This window comes from Chiloscyllium plagiosum, chromosome 25, assembly GCF_004010195.1.
Source record: "Chiloscyllium plagiosum isolate BGI_BamShark_2017 chromosome 25, ASM401019v2, whole genome shotgun sequence".
Classification (NCBI taxonomy): Eukaryota; Metazoa; Chordata; class Chondrichthyes; order Orectolobiformes; family Hemiscylliidae; genus Chiloscyllium; species Chiloscyllium plagiosum.
The window spans coordinates 31421539-31427894 of record NC_057734.1 but is presented as its reverse complement, the minus strand read 5'-3'; the positions used below and the strand labels follow the sequence as shown (position 1 = coordinate 31427894).

The following is a 6356-nucleotide window of genomic DNA, read 5'->3' as shown; positions in this document are numbered from 1 at the left end:
TCTCCTTTTCCACCTATCCACTCCACCCTCTCCTCCCTGACCTATCACCTTCATCCCCTCCCACACTCACCTATTGTACTCTATGCTACTTTCTCCCCACCCCCACCTTCCTCTAGCTTATCTCTCCACACTTCAGGCTCTCTGCCTTTATTCCTGATGAAGGGCTTTTGCCCGAAACGTCGATTTCGCTGCTCCTTGGATGCTGCCTGAACTGCTGTGCTCTTCCAGCACCACTAATCCAGAATCTGGTTTCCAGCATCTGCAGTCATTGTTTTTACCTGAAGAAGATGTTGAGCTGCTCCTGGGACTGTAGCAGAAATGTCAACTTAACAGGGAGCAGAGTGAAGGAAAGAAGTGATAAAAATAAATGACTTTAAAAGCACAAAAATAGCAAAGTATTCCTGGGGTTTGATGGTGAAAGAGTTAGCTTTTGTGAAGTTCTGAACTTAGAATGCAGAACTTTAGTTTGTAAATCTCTTCCTGCCCAAGACTAACTGGCACTGAAATGGACTGACCGTATTGAAGCCAGACACATCAGTCTGGTTCATCCTGAGATAGCAGTGCTGTCGGCTGAGAGTGTAGCCAGCCCTAAAGGGAAGGAGTTAATTTTTTCAGGATCCAGTGAGATCAGGATCCAGACAGATTCTACCAAGGGCTCGTCTACAGAGTGCAATGGAAGCTAAAGGACACTGACACCACGACAAGAGAGACTGGAAAATGCAGACAGGTTGAGGGGCTGAATCACCTACTATTCTCCAACTTTCTGCATAGAATGGATTGGAGATTCAACTTTGTAACATAGTGGAATCGGAGTCATTTGGCTGCAAGAGTACAGAGAGAGTGCAGCTGCTGAGCGACACATGACTAAGCAGCTCCATGAGGGAGCTGGGCATGTAGGTGACTGCTCCACAGACACACGTGCAGCTGCTTCGGAAGATTTCAGGCTATAAGGCTGCTTCAGAAGCAAGGTGCTAATCTTCAGGCACACACAGGCATCTCTCAGCTGCTTGATAACATGCTGCAGCAATTAATAAACAGGCAGAGCCTCAGTCAACACAAATTCCATGCTGCCAGGGTGACTGACCAGCTGTTGGGTTGGTGCCAACTCTACATTCCAAGTGCTCGGTTGGCATCAAAGGTTTGGTGAGAAGATTCATAGTGAAGAGGCAAAAGAGTAAAGTAAGTGAGCGGGAGGTGCGAGCAGCAGTGGTTAGTCAGGGAGGTGGAAGCAGGCTCGTTAGAGAAGTGCTCAGAAGAATTTTGAAGCCACAAGGCTTTACCTTTAGTCGTCTGCTTGGTAGGGAAACCCTGCAAGGTCTAGGATCTGGAGTGGGGAAAGCAGCCATCCCCTGGTCGTTTGAGCCTGTGAAAGGCACAGAGTTTCTCTGAAAAACCTAATGGGACCAGAAATTGGGAAGAAAGATAAAAGACATTGCGTAAAGTACAAGTTTTCTCTTCTCTGAAAGACCACCAACGAATAAAGATTATTTAAGGTCAAAATAAGGACAATCTGCAAATTGAAAACTGGGAGATTTGTAAATGTAATGGGTTACACTACAGAATCACACAGAGTGAATGTGTGTGGAATCCACAGGAGCCCAGTGGATGTGTAAGTGGACTCATTGTGGACCCTGGAGGATTTGGGAGGCATGAGCTGTAGGTCCAACTGAACTAAAACATGAGGAGTACAACAAAACGTCACCCTGGGCCTGGTCTATCAGAACCGTTTTGCCAGTTATGTGCAATATTCACGTGAGCAACAAGTCGAGGAGTGTCAGAGCCCTGGGAATTCCATCAGGGTCCACGTGCCCAGTCACATTGCCAAGCTGAGCCGAGCTGAGCTGGGCCGAGCTGATGTCACAGTGCGGCTGGAAACACACCCAGCTCAAACCAAGCGTTCGTCACAAGTGACTGACAAACAGTTGCAGATGTATTCAATGAGGAACACAGCTTCTGAAGCCAGTTAAGTGATCAAACATCGATATCATTTAATAGTCAGTCACTTGCCTGTTCATTAATTTGGAGTAAGTGGCAACTTGTAATCAATAAACAATTGAAGAGATGACCCAATTTCCAGCACACAATGGACTTTGCTGCATCACCCAACATATGAGGAAGTAAATTGGTCCCAAGACAAGCTTCAGTGATTGCACTCCCTCTGCCCTGAAGTAATAGCAGAATTAATCCAAAAACACAAACCTCCAATTCAGCCATGATCCTATTCTCTTCATCCTCATCATCGCGAACAGCTGATGCTACAATCGGTGGTGGTGTTGACGGAGGCTTGGCCTCAGACATGGTCCTTCGCAGCTTGACATGTGGTCTTGGTGCATCAGTTTCATCAGAGTCAGCCTTCTGGGAAAGGCAGGAAAGGGAGCCTTTAATGACAGCATTTCCTCCATTATAACTGAAAATGTGTTGCTGGAAAAGCGCAGCAGGTCAGGCAGCATCCAAGGAGCAGGAGAATCGACGATTCGGGCATGAGCCCTTCTTCAGGAATGGCAGAAGGGCTCATGCCCGAAACGTCGATTCTCCTGTCCCTTGGATGCTGCCTGACCTGCTGCGCTTTTCCAGCAACATGTTTTCAGCTCTGATCTGCAGACCTCACTTTCTCCTTTCCTCCATTATACACAAGCACAGTCCCTGGTGAAATGAGCTTCTACAGGGGGCATTACATTTTTCTTCTGAGGAGCTTGCATTTATTTTTCAATTGAAGAAAACATCCCAAGGTGCATCACAGGAATGTAACTAAACAATATTTACAACCTCGACCGTGCTTCAAAAGTATTCTATTGGCTGCACAGCATTTTGGGACATGCTGAGGTGATGAAAGGTGCTAGATAAATGCAAGTTTGTTCTTTATTGAGGGTCACATCAGATTTCACATGGATGATGATGGTAACAGCCTGAACTTGCTAATACTCAATGAGGAGTTGTAGCAGTTTATTCTTTAACATTAATTCGCAGGAGCTCCTGGTGAATTAATGTGTGGAAGCAGGAATATTGCTGCTTCAAGCAGTCACCTCGCTGGTTGCTGAGTTTAAGATGATCAGTTGTTACTTCATCAGTAAAGGAGACAGTCACCAGCAACATGCAGCACTGTCTGCGTCCTTCCACAACTACATGAGGGGTTTGCATGGAATCCCTCACTGTGTAGACTCCATATCTTGTTCTGTTTAACAGAGAGCACTCTTGTCAAGGGGGGTCAAATCCCACCAGTCAACAGACAGGGATTCCTGTGTCTCCTGGTGGATTCTGCAGCTTTAGGGGGCACTAAACTGGAAGGCAGGCAGGAGGCAGTTTGAACAGGCCAAAGAGTGAGCCGCAGTGTCTAGTGTTTCACCATTGAGGGGCGTTAATTAATTGGTGGGGTGGTAATCCACTGGAGCTTGGCAATACAATAAACAGTTCAGCACTGTCTCTCTCAATCCCTAACTAGAAAAAGGGTAAAGTCAGCACAGTCCGAGAATACCATAGGGCTGCTCTGTCAATACAAAGAGATAACTGGTGGTAGTTTAACCGGAGGATCACTGTGCCTCAGGCGAGGGGAGAGGTTGAGAAAGAGGGTCCTTCATGGTAACCTCAGCTGGTGGGGGGGCGGGGGGGATGGTGGTTGATGGTGCTGTTGGCACCATACTGCTGTCCAGCAGACTGAGCTAAACAACCCGCTGTTTTTACAGTCCACCTGAAGCCAATGTCTGAAATAGGGCAGGGGATTCTGAGGATTATATAACCAGAAATACAGTTAGGTTTTTGCATTAATAATCTCAAGGAAATAGGTTGAAATCCCACCACAGCAGCTGGGGAGTTTAAACACAGTTGTGAATAACAATGGATTTTAAAAAAGAACTTTCTAACATTCATAATGGAAACCATAGCTTTATTGTAAATAACAATCTTTTTTTAAATTAATTCTGGATATGTGGATGTCACTGGCTGGGCCCAGCATTTATTGCCCGTCCCTAGTTGCCCCTTGAGAAGGTGGGGGTGAGCTGCCTTCTTGAACTGCTGCTGTCTATGTGCTGTAGGTAGCCCCACAATGCCCTTAGGGAGGGAATTCCAGGATTTTGACCCCAGTGACAGTGAAGGAATGGTGATATATTTCCAAGTCAGGATGGTGAGGAGCTCGGAGGGGAACTTGCAGGAGGTGGTGTTCCCCAGTATCTGTTGCTTCAACGCCCTTACTGTATCCTGTCCAGCCTAATAGTGACTCCAAACCCACAGTGATGTGATTGGCTTTGAATGACACTCTGACACAGCCATTTATATCAGGATAGGTGAGACAAGTTAGTCCAGCCCGAGACACTGCTTCCTAAATATTAAGCTCAAAGCAAACTGGAAATATTGTTTTTCTGGGAAATCTTCCAAGCAGCAGCAATATTCCTGCTTCCACACACATGGTCAAATTGTGCTGACCCACAGACACAGCACAAACCTTCACTTGGCTCTTGGTTACAAGGACAGGGGTGAGGTGAGAGTCTCAGGGCAAACAGGAATCGCACTGAACGGCCCAGCTCAAACTGAAGGGGCTCATTACATTTCAGAACCTCAACAAGAGTCAAGGGAGATTATTCAGAGTAACTTTCGCTAATTTTCGCCAAGGGAGATTATTCAGAGTAACTTTCGCCAGACTCAATGAAGGGCTCACTGAGCAGGAACAACGTCGAGAAATCACAAAGCAGATTCCAGGCTGGCTCCTATTCACTGGGGAGGCTTTTAACTACAGAGTCACATACACCTCCAATCACAGCAATGCCCTTTCAGGCAACAGCAGTCACCTGGAGTACAGCAGCAAGGTTAAAACCAAGGACCGCAGATGCTGGAAACCAAAGTCTAGATTAGAGTGGTGCTGGAAAAGCACAGCAGGTCAGGCAGAATCCGAGGAGCAGGAAAATCAACATTCCTGATGAAAGGCTTTTGCCCGAAACATCGATCTTCCTGCTCCTCGGATGCTGCCTGACCTGCTGTGCTTTTCCAGCACCACTCTAATCTAGACTGTAGTACAGCAGCAGTCCATTCAGCACAAAGTGTCTGTACTAACCTTCATACCCCACAGGAGACGCCACATGTTCCAGTTCCCTTATCCTAGCCTCTCAATATCTTTTCCGTTTCCTTTCTCTTGTCCATGTTACCTAATTACTTTGCAAAGTAAACTTTGTCTCAGCCACTCCCCATGGTAGTGAGCTTCACTCTCCAGTCACTATCTGAATAAAGGAGTTTATCCTGATTTCTAGATTAGATTTATTGCCACTTGTTGTTTATAAATCCTTGTTTTTTTCCAGATTAGATTCTCTACAGTGTGGAAACAGGCCCTTCGGCCCAACAAGTCCACACTGACCCTCCGAAGAGGAACTCACCCAGACCCATTCCCCTACCCTATATTTACCCCTGACTAATGAACCGAACATGACAGAGCAATTTAGCATGACCAATTCACCCTGACCCGCACATCTTTGGGTTGTGCAAGGAAACTGGATCACCCGGAGCAAACCCACACAGACTCGGGGAGAACGTGCAAACTCCACACAGACACACACCCGAGGCTGGAATCGAACCCGGGTTCCTGGTGCTGTGAGGCAGCAGTGCTAACCACTGAGCCACCGTGCCGCCCCATGTTAAAGGGACACTCACATCACGAAAACTGTTTATCAAACACCTTTTCCCTCCGAGGCCTTTCTCCCTTTGAGACTTACTTTGAGGGTTGATTCTTTTTTGTTTGTGACGATGACCTCCCCCGTTCTTCCTGTGGTCAGTCCATGAGACGATGGGAAACTGCGTCGGGGAGGAGGTGGAGGTGGAGATTTGGAGGGTTTCTCTGTTCGATATTTGTGGACTGTCAACTCCTCTGTAAAACAAACGGCCTGTTAACTGATTAATATGAGGCACCAATTTATCCTCCATCCACCCCCCAGCGCCCACCCGCCATGGACAATAGTCAGTAGGAATTTCACTCTAAGCTGATTGAGAAATAACTGGCTTTCCATAACATTCCAAGAGGTCAATTGTGTTAAGGGGACTCTCTGGTCCGAGGTACAGACAGACGTTTCTGTGGCCAGCAGTGAAAAAGCAGAATGGTGTGTTGTTTCCCTGGTGCCAGGGTCAAGGATGTCCCAGAGAGGGTGCAGAATGTTCTCAAGGGGGAGAGGGGACAGCAAGAGGTCATTGTCCACATTGGAACCAATGACATTGGAAGGGAAAAGGTTGAGACTCTGAAGGGAGATTACAGAGAGTTAGGCAGGAATTTAAAAAGGAGTTCCTCGAGAGTAGTAATATCTGGATTACTCCCAGTGCTACGAGCTAGTGAGGGCAGGAATAGGAGGATAGAGCAGATGAATGCATGGCTGAGGAGCTGGTGT

At 46.9% G+C, this 6356-nt stretch overlaps 1 long non-coding RNA gene across 1 annotated transcript; it reads right to left on the bottom strand.

Moving 5' to 3' along the window:
* Positions 1-1280: 1280 nt before the first annotated feature.
* Positions 1281-5874, bottom strand: LOC122562474. The gene is made up of 3 exons (XR_006315318.1): positions 5694-5874; positions 2200-2355; positions 1281-1394 (listed from the first exon to the last, which is right to left on the bottom strand). It is a non-coding gene; the product is annotated as an uncharacterized LOC122562474 (long non-coding RNA).
* Between the last annotated feature and the right edge of the window lie 482 nt (positions 5875-6356).